Source organism: Zootoca vivipara, chromosome 6, assembly GCF_963506605.1.
Source record: "Zootoca vivipara chromosome 6, rZooViv1.1, whole genome shotgun sequence".
Taxonomy (NCBI): Eukaryota; Metazoa; Chordata; class Lepidosauria; order Squamata; family Lacertidae; genus Zootoca; species Zootoca vivipara.
The window spans coordinates 80,012,042-80,029,356 of NC_083281.1; the positions used below are offsets into that span (position 1 = coordinate 80,012,042).

General features: G+C 41.6%; 1 protein-coding gene across 5 annotated transcripts in view; it reads left to right on the plus strand.

The window, feature by feature from the left end:
- The first annotated feature begins 729 nt into the window (after positions 1–729).
- The window catches only part of GNB1 (G protein subunit beta 1), a 72,490-nt gene continuing 55,904 nt past the window's right edge, over positions 730–17,315 (plus strand). For 4 of the 5 annotated variants that reach the window (XM_035121158.2, XM_035121159.2, XM_035121157.2 and 1 more), the window contains exon 1: positions 730–1,518. The gene's annotated coding sequence lies outside the window, so the exon portion shown is untranslated. Of the gene's footprint in view, positions 1,519–2,991; positions 3,210–17,315 lie in introns of those variants that run through there. The other variant, XM_060276189.1, reaches the window with a different exon arrangement.

A 17,315-nucleotide genomic window follows, 5' to 3' on the forward strand; every position in this document is an offset into this window, starting at 1 on the left:
AAAATCTCCTCACACAAACGACTCCCCTCCCCCAAAAAGAAACGAATCCCCTCACGTAGCCTGGTTTTGTCTGTGAGAAAGGTTGTAAGTATACAGTACAGGGAACCCAAAATGTAGGGTTGCCCTATTTTGAAGAACAAAAAGAAAAAAGAAAAAGAGGGCGCTATGACGGCCATTCAAAGCAAATAAAGGCAATTTGCCTCAAATTTTACCCCGAGAAAAAAAGAGAGGACGTGTCCTGGAGAAAGAGGACAACATGGCAACCCTACTAAGACCACCCATGTTGCCTTCCTTCACCACCACGAAGGGGCTCCTTTTAACTCCCCCCCTTCCTTTCTAATCATGACGTTTTTATTTATTGGAAAAGACTAATATAATAAAATCGCCTCACACGCAGCAGCCTGTGAGAAAGGCCGGCGGTGGGCTTGATCCAAAAGGAGAAAAGGACCCCAAAGCAACGTGAAGTGACTTATTTTAACTTTGATAATATTATTTTTGATTTTTTTTGTTTATTAAAAAAAATCACCTCAAACTGCCTGGTTTTCAGTTCCAGGAAGGAGACGGCACGAGGCGGGGGGGGGGGCCGTCGAGGAGCAAAAAAAGAGAGAACCCAGGCAGGCCAAACGGCCGTGCTCGGGGTTTCCCAGCCGGGCCGCAAGGGCGGGGAAGCGAGCGAGCGGGAGGCAGAGAGAGAGAGAGAGAGAGAGAGAGAGGCAGAGAGAGAAGGGAGGAAGGAAGGAAGGAAGCAAGCAAGCAAGCAAGCAAGCGGGGAGTTGCCGCCTACCCTCGCCTGCCGCGCCCAACCCAGCCAGCCGAGACTCCGCTGCTTTCCCTATGGCCGCGAGCGGGAGCTGAGTGGCGGAGCCCACACCCACCCACAATAGCTTTTTTTTAAAAAAAACAAAAAACCGAGGACCGCGAAGAGAAAGAAAGAAAAACCGAGAGGAGGAAACGACCTCCCACACGTAACAAAACCTGCCCGCCCGAGCGACTCCCTCAGGGGACCCCTTGCCCGCCCGCCCGCCTCCTCTTGATTCGACGTTCCTGTTGGTGGTGCAGCCGCCGCCCTCCCTCTTCCCTCTCTCTCTCTCTCTCTCTCCCCCTCCCCCTCCTTGGTGCGTTTCTTCGGGAGGAAACGGAGCGGCTGCCAGGCGCAGCGCGGGACGGACGGCGGCGGTGACGAGGCGACGGCGGCGGCGACAGCAGCAGCAGCAGGGGCTTCCTCCTCCCCCCTCCCGGTTTATTTCTCTTTCTGTGTCCCCCCTCCACCCCTCCCCCGGTTTCCTCCTCTTCCTCTTCCTCCTCCTCTCTGCTTCCTCCCTCGACGCTGCCTCCTGCCCCGCTGGCTGGACTGACGGACTGAATTGACTGGGAGGAGGAGGAAGGAGGAGAACCGGCGCCTCTCGGCGGGGGTCTTGCGAGGGGGTCGCCCGCCCGGCAGGGAGGGAGAAGGAGAGGAGGGCGTATTGGCTGGGGGCGGCGGCGGCGGCCGTGGATGAGCAACGACCGTCGAGGAAGGTGAGAGAAAGAGAGAAGAAAGCATAATATGTAGTATTATTGGAGGGGGGTGTTTCGAAATCTCCCTCGCAGGGATCCTAATCTCGTCCCCCCACCCCACCCTTTACAGCTTTGCTTGCCGTCCTTATTACGGACCCAGCTCGTATATTCACCCTGAAAAAACAGGCCTTGTTCGCCCCGTTCTTATAAATACCAACAAAACCCCCGAACCCCATGACAGCCCCTGTTCACATCCCCACCCTGAAAAACAGGCCTTACTGATCCGATCCTGGGCGGGTTCATACTCTTCCCACCCACCCCGCAAAAAACCAGGCCTTCGGTTAATCCTGAAAAATCGGGAGACCTTGTTCATCTCCCGAAGCCTAAAATCAGGCCTTATTCATCCCATCTTTTTTAAAAAACCAACCACCTCCCAATCGCTGATCTTGCATGCAGCCCCATCAAATCGCTCCCCGGAGACCCTATTCAACCCCCGCCCCATTACGATCTCTCCAGGTCCTGTTAAGTCACCTTAAACCCTTGTCTTTTAACCAGTATTTTCTAAACTCTCAACATCAGCCAATCTTGTTTCTCTCCCCACGGCCCTGTTTTTTAGGTGCTTCCTAACCCCCTTTCTTCCTCTGCCACCCCCGCAGAAGCCTCCATTTCGCTCCCTTTTAAAATCATTTTCTCCCCCCACCTTAAAATACTCTATCCTCACTTCTCCCATCTAGATACCTACCCCCCCCCATATCATCTCCTTTTCTGAAAAAAAAAATTGTTGGCAAAAAAGGAAAAAATTCAGTGTTTGTTATTGGGGACGGAGGAACCCTTTAATCCCCAAGCCTGGGTCCCTCCTGTTTTAGCCAAATCATGGTTCTCTTCCTTTTCTAGCCTTCTAAAAAGAGCAATGCAAAAACTAAGAGTACTGAACTGATCAATTCCCCCCATATTTTCTCTTTCCTTTCACCTCATACACTTTCATCTCCTTCCTACTTCATGACTTAAATCTTGCTCCTTTCTGCCCCACTTCTTTCTTTCACCCCTCTGTTTTTACCTCTCCCCGCAGAATTTCCCTCTCCCAGCTGCTTTTGACTGCCCTTCCCTATTACAGCTACTTCTGCTTTCCCCTCCCTTTTTAATACTCTCCCTTGCTGTTTCAAATCCTTTCCCTATCTACTCCCCTCCATTTTGCACTCTTTTCTCTCTCTCTCTCTCTCCCCTTCCCTATCCTGTCCTCTCCCCCCATCCTACAATGCCATCCTTCCTGACTAGGCGAGGTGCCCTGCCCTTTTTTGTTAGGGCTGCTGACACAGGAAATCAAGAAATAACCATTTCGGTTTTTTTGCTTTCATTGTCTCCATCACTGTCCCACCCATCTCAGAACATCAGGGAGGGGGAGTGTTTTTCTGTAGCAGCTGGCCAGAGATAGGAAAAGGGTGTGTGTGTGGGGGGGTGTTGTTGTTGAAGAACTGATTCTTTTCTGCATGCGTTGAGGCTAGAATTGGGGGAGGGGGAGGGGAAGGAGGCAAGCTAGTCCACAGAGGATGCTTGGGAGAAAATCTCAAGAGAGTGCTGTTTGTGTGTGGCTGGTACTGTAATGGTGGAAAATTGATTGGAGGAGAGGAAAACAGGGTGAGATTGCTTTAGGCAACCCCTGGCCAAGGAGAAGGCTAAGAAAATGGAATCTTGGTGGTTTTCTTCTTCCTACGGTAGGAAATGGTTTGGAGGCGGGGAGAGAATAAGAAATGCTTCTACTTTCACTGTCATAGCAGAGAGATTTATCTGCTGTTTTTTTAGTTGCCTTTCTGCTTTAATAGGTGTTGTATAATTTTGCCATTAATGTCTGCTCAGGGTAGACGTTGGCTGCTGGAGAACTAGGGAACATGCAAATATGATTTTTGTGTTTTTGTTTTTTTTTAAAAAAAAGCAATTTAAGGAAAATTGCTTTTGTAGTAAAAGGTTTTTTTTAAAATAACTAGTTGAATTTCTAAAACCACATAAGGGAAATGCTTGTGGAGGCTATTGTGTGACTTTAAATAATAAATTAATCCAGAGGATAAGGAAGGATTTTATTTTTTAAATAATGTGTCAAGAAGAATATTAGAATGATATAGAGGTTATCAATTTGTCACTGTGATGAAGAACTAAAAATTTAACGAATGTGATTTTTTGTCATGATTGCCTTAGCAAAACCACTTATTCGAACACATTTTATGCAAGATATATATATTTTAGGCACTTTAAACAAGGCAAATGCTGTTTCCTTAAAAAAAAATGAAAGCTTGGAAATGGGGAAAGCTGCTTCTCCCACCACCTATCCATGTGGATCTGGATGTGGTGAAAGAATAATACAGTACCAAAAATTGAAAGGAGGCTGCTGTCACCATTTATGTACATAGTCTGAGGAGAGGTTTGTTGCACATTTTGAAGCTTTCCTTCTAAGCACAGGCTTGTAAATAAAGACAAACTGTTTCTGCTGGTTTTGTGAAATGCATGTTAGAAAACAAGAGATGAAGATGAGATCTTAATTAATCTTATATATTAAGCATTCTCTCTCTTGTAATTTTGGGAAGAGGGGATTGAATAGGTCAATTGTTTTAGTGGTTGCAGATTATGGAGGGTGTGCTTGTTCTCTCCCTCCCCCCCATTTTTTTCTGGGAATGAATGGATCTTTTTGTGCTGGGCCCGGTAACTGCAACAAGATGGCGTTTGCATGAAGGCAACTCTTCGTTTTCAACTAAACACAGCTTCACCAAACCAAATCATGTTTAAATTCCTCTTCTGACTTTGATAAGCCTTTTTTTTTAATTAACAGATTTGTTTTGCTGGGGCTAGGGGATTGGCAGATGTTCTAGGTTTTTAATCTTTTGATGCTTTTCAGTCTCCAAATAAAGCTGGGTGGGTGGAGTAAATAGTTTTATTGAAATTTTTACATAGTGGCATAAATACATGGGATAAAGTGATGGGATCATTTTAACTTCTCAAAGCCTCCTCATAAGAGTTTAACACTCTTTCCCCCCTAGAATGTTGCCACCAATTTTCTTCTACAGAGGGCTTACATAAATCTTATACAAGCATTATTTGTAGAACTGTGTAATCTGTCAGTGTGATCACATGTGACCTCTTTGTGATGGAAAGGAAATGCAGTTCTGCTCCTTTGCAAAAAATATGACAGCTTCTGCAACAGTATTTGACCTGAAATTCTTCAGTGAAATATATATATATATATAAAAGGGGCATGAAGCAGAAGTTTGCTTGATCAGTAGAACATTTTCCCTAGTCTTTTATATTTTTATACAAGTTTTTACATATTTTTAAGTACTTACTGGAGTAGGTTGTACAATTGAATGAGATTTTAAAAGTTGGTAACATTCTTCATTAAAAAACCAATAGCTAATATTAATTCACATTCCAACTGGGTTAAAGTGCAGTGCTGCAGACTTCAAACTGACCCAAAGCAGATTAATTTGGAAGTGAGCAGAACATATTTCACAATACAGTGTGCATGTTTGGAATTGTACCTGCTTTTGCAGAAACATTTGGAATTACACTATTTGGATGTCAGATGGCATCAAATTATTGTTTATTGCTTTAAAATAATACTATCAAATTTTATTAGTTTAATTTTTTATCTTGCATCTGAAAAGTCACCAGGGCAGTCTAGATGACATTTATTTATTTAGTACACATATCTTGCAATTAGTAAAATGCAAAGTATATCTTGAGTTTAAAAGTAACCCCCAACTCTTTATTATGGGTTTTAATTTATCAGTGTTCTTTGCATTTGGCATCGGGTTTCTTTTTCTGGGGAGTTGGGTCTGTTTTGTGTTTCTGCTTTGGTACAGTACATTGTAGTTGAGGCCCACATAAAGAATAGATAATTTGGATAAATGCGTAAGATATTGATCGACAGTTACTTGTCAGTATTGTATTTTCATGTGCACACCACAGGGAAAATTTTGATCATGTTTTATATTTTCCTTTCTTTGCCCTTTTCTCTATGAGCAGGTGTTAAAATTACCTAAGGGCCTGTGTTCACTAGGGTTTATCCCTATTTATTCCTTGCAGCTTCTAGGTCAATGTGGAAGTAGGCATTCTGTCATGATACTTTATGTGTCTGGCATTGAGAAACTCATTGTTAATCCACTTACTTGGAAAAGTTTGAACTTGGAAGTTAACCATATCATTGTATGGGGACACTGGTGGATGTTACAATACCTAGGCATTATGTCTGGTGGGAGATGGATGGATGAGGAAGTCTGAAATATGTTCTATTAAACTAAATTAAAAGCATAAGTTAGAGGTGGCTTGGCCTCTTTTGCAGATGAAAACTAACAACAAACAAGGCTTTAGTATAAGGATGTCAATTTCTGTTGTATCTTTAACAGCTAAGCATAGTGACCGGTCATAATAGTGGTTATGTAGCCAGCAAATAAATGCTGTACGTTTTGAGTAGATTGATTAACAGAAACACACATTACTGTTTTGGCTTTTTGGTCATCCTTTCTGCGAATCAGCCCTGCACATAGCTTGCATTTTGTGTGCAATAAGCTTCTTGAAGTTCCAGGAAGTAAAGTTAGGTCATTAAAAGAGCCACTGACTGTTCTAGGAGGCATTGCTGTGATTTCTCAACCACAGTTTGGAGTCAGAGCACTTTTTCTTCAGGTGAAGATTGTATCTAGTCTATGATCTAGAAATGAATTTTAAAATGTGCATTACATATTAAGTTGATTCTACAACCTCACATAATGCTGATATAATCCAACTGGTACTAATTAAAGAGTATGACTGAATAAAATATATTTTGCTATTAACAGGACTTTCAGTGGAATAATCACACTTCTGCTAAAAATGAATGTAGCTTTTGCTTTCTGTATTTTGCTTCCTGCAATTGGCTCAAGTTTCAGTCCCTGGATTGGATTAAATTCTTACTGTCCATGGATTTTGGCTTTGCATTAGTGGATTGGTAATTGATATTCTCAATTTTAATATCCAGATGTAGCCATATGGCATTCCGTATTGTTTGAGATTGCCATTAACACGAGCTTGATAGAAGAAAGAAGGGAATGAATAATTTTGTGTAGATGGCAGATTTGGCACTGAATAAAAATCCTTAGTGCTGTCATCTTCTTTCCCCTTGCCCTCAGCAGGCATAATAGGAAAAGGAGAGTTTCTAGGATAATTGGTCATTTTGAAAGTATCAGTCATTGAGAAATGGCTAAAGATTGGTTGCTTTTAAACCAAATAGTCAATTACTGTATATTTGGAGCCTAGAATGGCAGTCATTACAAATGCAAGTGACAGGGTCGCATCCCAGAAGGCTTATAGGCAAAGGCAGAACTAAGATGACGACAAAGGGCAGGAGGAGGGAGGTTTCTGACACTGTAGAATAAGTGCAGGCTCTGATGGTTTATGAAAGCTTTTGTTCGGAAAATGTGCATTGTAAGGTAAAAATTTAAAGGCATTGATGATAAAGAGCAGGAAGCTATACCAGTCATAAGGAGTAGTAGAGAAAAAAGGGAGCTGATACCAGATGAGAATATGTAATGGGGAGTGAAGGTTGAGCGGTACTGATTCAATAAGAAGATGGTCTCTCAGCAGTGTTTGTTTGTTTGTTTATTTATTAAAGCAATAAAATTCATATATTGTTTGATTGTAAAAACCAAAAGCAGTTTCCAAACTTTGGATACATCGTTTATTAAATGTTGGAGCAGAATCCTACAGAGTTGATGAGAAATAATGCATCTCTTAAATACATATTTGAGATATTTCAGAGGAGTTGTGTGTTTAGATGCCTGCATTTTAAAATTTGGAAACTCTGGACAATGTTTGTATCCATTACTTCCATGTTTTGCTTTGTTTTTGTTTTAAATATAGCAGTGGAAGTCATTCATATTGGGACTGAGGAATTGGAGTTAATCCCACCCACAATTTTTCTGGTTGCTCCACATCCATTTGCTGTGTAGTACATGCTTTGCTGTCTTGGGCCAAAAGCAGTTTTGGGAGGTATATTTTAACTAGGAAAAAGGGAGAGAAGGGTTAAAGCACCGTAAAGGTAAAGGGGCCCCTGACCATCAGGTCCAGTCGTGTCCGACTCTGGGGTTGCGGCGCTCATCTCGCTCTATAGGCCGAGGGAGCCGGCGTTTGTCCGCAGACAGCTTCCGGGTCATGTGGCCAGCATGACAAAGCTGCTTCTGGCGAACCAGAGCAGCGCACGGAAACGCCGTTTACCTTCCCGCCGGACCGGTCCCTATTTATCTACTTGAACTTTGATGTGCTTTGGAACTGCTAGGTTGGCAGGAGCTGGGACCGAGCAACGGGCGCTCACCCCGTTGCAGGGATTCGAACCGCCGACCTTCTGATCAGCAAGCCCTAGACTCTGTGCTTTAATCCACAGCGCCACAGCTGCATTCACCATTTTTTAAAAAACGGGAAGATCTTAGTGTCATTTAGTTGTATCCATAGTCTCTTTCCACACCAGAGTTTTCTTTGCCATCTTTAAGGCTTACTTCGTTTTATTATGTCAGGAAGATACTTTATCAAATGCACAGATGGTGAAGGGGGCACACACACTTTATATTTATCATTTCCACAACTATAGCATTTAGAAACTAAGGGAATACTTTTATCTTTCTGAGAACCTTTTGTGTGTTTATCTGTATTTTGTTTCTGTAAGTACTGTTTACCATATGGATTTTACAATAGTTTAAATTTGAAAATATGTGTTATATTTATCTTCTTTACCTCACTCTCACCTTCCTGCCACATAGCAATAAAAAATGCCAATTGGCACCATCTTTTTAAATTATCTATGGGGATTTGGAAAATTGTGTGAATGTAGTGCTAATATATTAGTGGGAAAGGTTAAATGAAATGTGTAACTTCATAAATTCACTACAGATTTTCTGCTTCAATCTTATTGCTTCTTGTATATACCGTACTTGCTAGTAAGAAAAAATAGGCTAACCTGAGGCAAGTGGAAGATCCTTTACCAAAGATCACGCCCATGAATTGATATAATTCATGTGTAAAACCTCATCTGATACTCATCTCTTACATCTTTAAAAGTGAATTATGCTGATATGTTCTCTTACAAGTGAGATGCATTAAAAAACTGTTTCATATCTTTTCATCTAAGAACAGGAAGGGATTCTCTAACTTAACAACTCTAAAGCTGTGGTTCACCTAAGTGTGAGTTTTCAGGAGTCTTGAAGGCATGATTTACTTCTCAGTTTGTAGTTTGGTAGGACCTTGAAAGAGTGGTACAGTGGAACCTCGGTTTATGAACATCTCGGTTTACGAATTTTCGGTTTCTGAACGCTGCGGACCCATCTGGAACGGATTAATCCACTTTCCATTACTTCCAATGGGAAAGTTCGCTTCAGTTTATGAATGCTTCAGTTTAAGTACTCCGCGGACCGTCTGGAACAGATTAATCCACTTTCCATTACTTTCAGTGGGAGAGTTCGCTTCAGTTTATGAACAGACTTCCGGAACCAATTGTGTTCATAAACCGAGGTACCACTGTATATGCATTCTCCACAGCATTAAGATCTAAATGCAAGCTCTTGGTCTTTTAAGAATGGTGGTTGATGGTGTTATAAACAAAGTGAGCTGTGGCAAAATTCTCATTTTTCTGATGAGGATATGCCTTAGGCCCACTCTCCTATTATACACAAGCAGGCTGTCACTTTTTAATTCAGTAGTTCAGTTTTTTAGGAGTCATTCTTGTTTGAGGGCAAAGGCATCTCTCAGGTGCAGCTTAAAGTTGGGCAAGAGCCGTTAAGCTGCCTGTCAAGAAGCCAGAGAGTGATACCTTCCAAAATCTAATTTTGTGTTCAGAGTGGTGTTTCTGGATATGTGAGTAGGTTCAACACTTCTGGATGTTGAAATTGAGGAGTCTCTTGTGGCAAACTTTGATACTCCCTACTTTAAACAAAAAAAAGTGTACTTAGCTTTATGTATACCCTAATGAAATAACAGTGTAGTGTATAGGTTTGGTGCTTAGGTTCTTGTATTAAATTAGGAGCACATTAGCGAGAGGTGAAATGTATAAGACTTATTAGGTGACTTAAAACCTGTGTTTTGCCATGACTGCTAATTTGAATAGAATTGCCAAAATTTATGAAAATCTACATAAGCTTTCCATGATTCTTTCACTATCTTTTTGAAGTATCAAAGATACTTTCATAAGAGGAAGGTCATTTAGAATATTGACACATAAAGGAATGGTAAGGGATGTGAGCTTTTGTCTAGTAATGACATTTTTTCCCCTGAGAGAAGAATTTTAACTTTGTCTTCTAATTACAAGTTAGCTACTTCAAAGGCTCATTTAAATGGCCTGAAGTAATTTTCAACGCATTCCTGAAATTACTTGTGTTTTTGCCCCTTTGGATGCCTGTGGGAATGCTAAAATTAACTGATCTTTCTTTTACAGCCCTGCCTCCAAGTACACCTTTCTTCTTATTGTTTGCCATTACAGTAGACCCACAACATCCACACATTTAACTTGTGTGCATTCAGCTTTATGTGTGTGGGGATTTTAAAAACAAACAAACTTGGAATAGGGGGTGGTGTTCCATGAAAAATGACTGGCAATTTCACCTGCCAATGAACCCCATGTGTTTTGGCTTTAGGTGCGATTTCCTGAATGCAGCCCCTGTGTAATTTGAGGCCTTATTTTATTGAAATGTCAGGGGGACTGGGGAGGTGATAAATGTAATGTGTTTTAGAAACCTAGGAAACTGATATATACTGAGTCAAAACATTAATCCATCTAGCTCAGTATTGTCTACTTGGACTGGCAGTAGTCAAACATCTTTCAGACAGGAGTCTTTCCCAGCTCTATTGGAAGATGCCAGGAGCTGATTGTGATACTTTTTGTATGTGTTCTATCTACTGCATTGAGCCATGACCTTTGTCTTAATATTATAGCAGATCCAAATGTTTGCTGCATAGTGTTTTAAAAGCAGACTAAAAAGAACTTCATATATATGAGAGATACCAGTAGTGTGAGCTGTTTTTAATTTAAGGCTTTTAACATAAACCTCAACCTGCAATGGCTCCTCTTTGCAAGTTTCATTATTTTAATGATTTGATGTAAAATTCTGACCTTATTTTTCTGAGCTGTTTCCATGTGAATAGAATATTGCAATGGCATATTTTGCTGCATTTAAGAAAAGCATCTCCTTGAGCATAAAAAGCACATGTTTAAAGTTCATGAAAAAGTATGGTTAGTGCTCTATGAATACATCTCTAGAAGTGTTTGTATACTTTTGGACTGGACTCAATGATGTTTTGATTTGCTAAGTTGATCTGCAAAATTTTACCAGGTGATAGCTTGTTCTGTGAGAGGATGAAAAGCTCTCTCCCTGTATGCAGCTCTCAAGGTTTTGTAAGTAATGTAATTGGTAATGGTGTGAGCTGAAAAGATACCTGTTCATTGATGAGGTGATACTTGACTTCACTAAGTGGCTTCAGATAAGCAACCATCTGCCTTAGCCCCTCACATCTGTATATTATTGTTGTTGGCATCCATCGGTCTTGAGAGACAATGGAGTGTGCCTCCAGTGGTGAAGTCTTAACTGCAGTGGTAGGTGTACCAAAGTGACCTCCCATGGGCACAAACCTGGGCAGTATGTTTGGAGGTCCTGGGCTGCCCAGACAACTACACACACACCCCGGTCTCACTGATGTGGTCCAAAGGAAAGCAGAGCAATATGTTTGGCACCAGCTTGGCTGCAGGAGTTGCCAGAAGGAGGTATACAAGGTGCTATCCAACCGTCTTAGAGATTCCACTCTGGAGAGTAGCCAATGGGTCTCAAACCCTCAGTGAATTACGACTTCCCCTGCATGCGAAGACAGGCTGCAGCAGATTAAGTGGATGAGACCAGTACTGGATCCAACAGCAAAGAAGGCAGTTTATGCAGGTCCTGTAGAGGAAAGTAAGGGGCAGATGGGGCTCATCAGCCTGGGAATGTAGCCCATCTAGGAGGAGGAAAACCCTGAAACTAAATCTCTGCTGCCTTGCAGTACATTTTTGGGAGAAGAAAAGGCTAAGAAGTAAACCCAACCATTGGTTGTCGAGCTTAATCTGTTCCAGCAGTCCATTCGACTCCCGGAACGGTTTGAAAATCAAGGCACAGCTTCTGATTGGCTGCAGGAGCTTCCTGCACTCGATCGGAAGCCACGTTGGACGTTCAGCTTCCAAAAAACATTCACAAACTGGAACACTCACTTCTGGGTTTGCGGTGTTTGGGGGCCAAAACGTCCAAGTACCAAGACGTTTGACAACCAAGGTACGACTGTATAATACTGGATTGTTATTAAATATTGATACATTAAAAGAATTTTAAGTGTGGGCTCCTTGTTGCAGTTGGAGCTTAGAGGCGAGTCCTGAATCTGGCCAATTGAAGACTATTGTTTTAATGATGGCATGATGAAGATATACGAATTGATAACTGCTGACCAGAGGTGCTTGATCAAAGATCAGCCATTTGTTTAATGTTTATAGGTAATCATGCAGTCCTAGGTTTTATGTGCACTGCAGGTTACTAAGTCCTAGGTTTATTATGGCTGGCACATAGCCTGACCAATCAGTATGTTGAAATCTTATTATTTCTAATTGGTCCCAGTTGCTTTTGAAAACTAGGTAGATTGTGTTAACTCCCACCTTTTAACAACAGACTTAGCTGTTACTTTCATAAATCACTTGAACTAATGACAGCAGTTCTGCATGAGGTGGCAATTGGTGTTCTTATTTAAACACTTATAAAGTTTGTTGCTGTCACAACTATATCTTTTTGGAAAGGAGTGTAGTGGCTCTCTAAATTTAATACACACTATTGCTTCAAAGATTTCAGTTTGATCATAAGTTTCATCTTCCCTAGATTCACACAAATTCTGGCAACAAATAAGCAAGTATACAAATACAGAAAGTGTTTGAAATTCACCAGGTACATTTTGTACCTTACTATTGGCCACTTACAACCACTTGAAGATGCCCATGTGCTAGGATGGCACCTGATGTCTCCACCATCTGGAGGTGTATGTCTGGAGATCCTTGGATCTTGACTGTTTTCATACACTAGCAACACATCCTGTAGAATTCTGTCCATTGTATTTTATCTGCACAATCAGAATGGATTTCAAGAACCAAAAAGTTCCAGGTGGCGAAAAAGTCACCTGGCCCCAAAATGGCAACTAGGCATTCCATTTTGGCAACCGTTTGGCGACTCTGGTTTAAGGAGCCATTCGGTATCTAGCTTATATATCTGCATTTCTAACACTGCATACATACTGATGCTTGGTTGAGATCCTACAAGAAAGAAATGGCTGGCAAGGGTGGGAGCTCAAAGGAGCCCAACAAGCTTAAAAGCTATGCAGGAATCCAGCAGCTGCAAAACTACAGTATCAAGGATGGCCCCACTGACTCATGAAGATGGATGGAGTTTGACAAATGCATGGTTCTGTAACCTTGCTTTTGGCAGAAACAGTAGGTTTGGTCTACGATGTAGTCTCCTACGGCAAACAAAGTGGAATAGGAATTTTACCTTGCTTAGGTAATTGTGACAAAATGAACCATGAGCCATAATTGGTGATTGTCAAACACTAGCTAGAGCGTTTAATAGGATACAGTTTTATGTTTAATGCAAATGTATTTCCCATATGATTTCGTGAGATTTGTTAGTTTTCCCATACAATTTCCCCTTCCCACCCCACCCCATATCCATTGAAATGGTTCAAACAATTGTCCTCAGCCACGGGCACGTCTTTAATTTCCACCGAATGTTTTTTGTTCTAGTAGTTATTATCCATTGAAGATAGGGTTCCATCTGGTCCTTATCATAGTGAAAATCTAACCAGTTGGAAGGAGATAATTCAATGTATGTAAAAAAAATTGTAAAAAATGCAAATGTATTGAAATTGGAAATGCTGTTCACCTTAGGACACATAAGTAATTTTACATTAATAACCAATTTGCTCTCTTTCAGTTTTGTGCCTGTCTGAATTGCACTTAACCCAATGTTGTAATCTTGTTTTGAACATTTGTTTCTGAAAGATGCTTGGCATCCACTCAGGATTTGTGCAGCCCAAGTGAGTGTGAGACTGTAATGAGAAGTTAGCCAGTCTCTTGAGCATGGAACTCTTTGAGTTCTGAAAGGCAATAATATCTAGCACTAGGCTTTCACCCAGCCTCAAGGAGCTAATGCAGGGGAAATGCAGTACTAGGCAGTGCATTGCATATCTAGATGCTTTGCAACCCCCCTGTAGTCAGCAATTCCTTCATACTATACAAGAGAGGTGGGGGGGCAGGCGGAGAGTAATGATTATCTTGCGGTGGGTGTTGATCTGTCTCCCCTAACTGCAGACATGCAGCCTACGACAGATTACTGCATCAAGGGAATGCAGCCCTTAACAGTAAAAAGATTCCCTCATCCCTGATAATAAACACTTCAGAAATGATGATTGCATATAATGGTTCTGTCTGCTAGAGAGATCTTTGTGCTAGAAGATGAACCTTTAGTAACGGGGTTTCTTGGAATCTTAGTGAAGATGTAGGTCTAGGAGTGTAGTGCAATGTCTGTAATAGGAGCATTTAGCATTGTGTGGATCAAAATTTGAAGGCTGCTTTCTATTCCAAGAATTCTTGGGTGTCAGGGAAGAATTACATAGTATATAGTATATTAAAGTGATAGAATGCCAGTCAAAATATAGTTGCCCCAAATGCAGCAGTCAGAAATAAGAGAAGTTACTAGCTTTTCATAGAAGCATCATAAGATTTCTTGCTTGGGGTGACTTGACTAGGCAGAGGTTTTTAAACTGTGATTGCCAACCTGGCACCCAGAAATCTCCACATAGCCACAATTGGACCCATACCAGTAGCAAAACACACCTCACCCCTGGGGAATTTTGAACACTGGTTGGTCTCAACCAGGAATTGGAATAGTGGTACAAGGGTGATAATTGCTGAGCTGGCCTAGAAGATCCTCTGCTCCTCCAGCTCCCAGGAATCAGAAAGGCGCAGGTCTTCACAACTGAGCACTGGGAAGAAGCTTAGTTTAAATCAGGAAATGGTTGTTTCCATCTCTGTTACTAGGGGGTGAGGGAAGTGCCAGGTGTTGGGTTGTGTTCAATGTTAGCCCTGCTCAAAGTCGTCCTGTTGGAATTTTGGTGCATTAATGTATTTCAAGTTGTTAATCAAAGAAGAAATGTCATTAGCCTGGTTACTTGGAAGAGATAAGGAACAGAGAAAAGATGCATACAAGCATCTTAAAAACTGCTCTGTTACTTTGGCCTGTATTTAAGTATAAGGTAGGATTCTTAGTTCTGTGTGAGGATTTCCTTGAGTTTTAAGTAGCTCTGAACCTTTAGAGCAGGTGTGGTGAGCCTGTGAACCTTTATGCTGTTGGACTCTTTAATTTCCATCTGCTTGAGCCAGTTCATAGCAATTAGAGTCCAGCAGCACCTGAAGGGCCACAGGTTCCCCTACCCCTGCCTTAGGAAAGAACCACAATGGTTATCCTTTTATATGGAGAAAGCTATATAGAACACCCCGTCACTTGAACATGTTAAGCATGTTTGCCTGTGATTTTGTGGTGTAGTCTGTGACTAGAACAGCATGAATCTGTTGGACTGGGATGATATGTAAAGAAGCAAGCAGGGTTTTGCACATACTTAAATTACTGCTGACCAGTACTTGGTTCTAATGCTATCACTGTAGACAAATGGATTTTATTGTTATAGGTATTTTTAAAAATGTTGCTTTTCCAAGCAAAGCTCATAAAAGACACAGCAATAAAAAGTACAAGTATTTTTAAAATCCATTATTAGGAAAACACTCAGAACTGCAGTAGTGTAACAGTGCACCATCACTCATCTGGTGACTGGGACAAAACGTTACCTAGGGAAAGCCAATCAACTAAAATGTCTAAGACTTTCAGAAAAGCCTGACATGTACCTACACACTATATCTCTACTGGGAGGGAGATCTAAAGATGTGGTCATGCATCTCAAAGAAGTTGGATGTGGATACACCAAGAATACCTCTGCATGATCTCACTGCATGAGAAGGATGGTACAGGTGTAGGCGGTCATCTAGTAGTTCAATCCCAAATCATTAGGGTTTCAAGGTTAACACCAGCAGCCCAGTTTGAGCACTGGTATCCAGCATAGCTGGTATATTACAGTGGACTGTCATATACCCATCAGGACTTGAACCTGCTGAAGTTTCAAGACAGTCATTAACAGTAGTCCTACAGAGTACATTACAGTTGTCTATCTGGAGCATGGATTCCTGTTTGTCCTCCCCAGAAGGGGCTGCATTTAACATACCATTAAAAATGATAAAACATACTCCTAGCCACTGATGTTACCTGGACTTCCCCAGTCAGTGCCAAATCCTAGAGCACTCCCAAACTGTAGTATTTTAGAGGGAGTGCTACCCCATCTATCATCAGTTGTAGCCTAGTTGTAGCCCTTCCATAGTGAGGGAATCTCCCACCCCAACATCACCTTTGTCTTGTCTCAGTTTAACCTCAGCTTGTTTACCCATATCCATTTGAGAACCATCTGGGCACTAGTTTAGAATTACAGCAGCCCTCCCTGACATTAGGATATGAAAAAGAAAGTTAACACTGCATGCCATAAGCCTACAGGTGTCATTGTAGCCTAAATATTTGAAGCATGGAACACAATATAGAACCTTGTGGTACCCAATAAACTAGAGACTAGTAGTATTTGTCCAGTGTCAGAGGATCTAAATTAGGCTTATTAAGATATTAAGTTGCTTATTAAGATATCCATGATCCCTAGCTAACAGGACCAGTGGTCGGGGAAGATGGGAATTGTAGTCCAAAACATCTGGAGGGCCGAAGTTTGGGGATACCTGCCTTATCCTGTGTATGCTGTACATTGGACTTGAAGAAGGAATTTTCTGAACTGCATTGTACCCCTAATAAGCTATATTTCTTGCACTTAGAGGCCCCCGTCCCTTATCTTGCCTTTCAGCAGTGCAATCCTAGTTTTGTGGTGGCTTTACTGCAGTACTAAATCAGTCATTCCTAATCAAAATATTGATTCACCTAGAAACCTTTCAAGTATATATATGAATGAACACAAAAACGCTTTAACTTTTTCAGAGCGCAATAAACCAATTATTTTTTTAACAGCATTTCCTAGGTGCTTAGAGCCATCTTAAGAGAGAGAGTGTATGTATGTGTGTATAAAATAAACACAGGTTTTCTGCATCACAGGAAAGCGAGCAGTTGGAAACGCCTGCTCTAAACAGGAAGTGACTTACACAGTTTGCCAGATGTGAGACTACAAGCTGGAAAGTCTTTGTTACTTTGTGTTTTGGTTGAAAGGAGGGGAGGGGAACTCCTCTAACTTTTGAGGGTGGGTCAGCTGTATTTGTCACATCATTTTTGCCCCTTAAAGATACCTCTCATGTTCATTTGAGAACATTGCCAGTTGGTGTAGGCAGTGTAGAGGTACCGTATATGGAACAATGGTCTAACCCAGTGATGGCGAACCTATGACACACACGCAGAGCCCTCACTGCTGGCATGGCCAATCGGGCTGTTGTTGTTGTTGTCCCCCTCCCCTTTGTTCTCCCACTCTTCTCTGCTAGAGCTTGTCTCTGCTGTTACAGAGATTGGTTTTTTAACCCTTTCTGTGCTGTTTTTTTCTGGCGCTTTGGCAGACTATGATTGGGTGTAACAGCGTTCGTTTTTTAACCCGTTCTGTGCTGAGTTTTTTTGGCGCTTTGGCAGACTATGTCGGTGCTGCATGTTAGTTCCAGCGAAGGTATTATT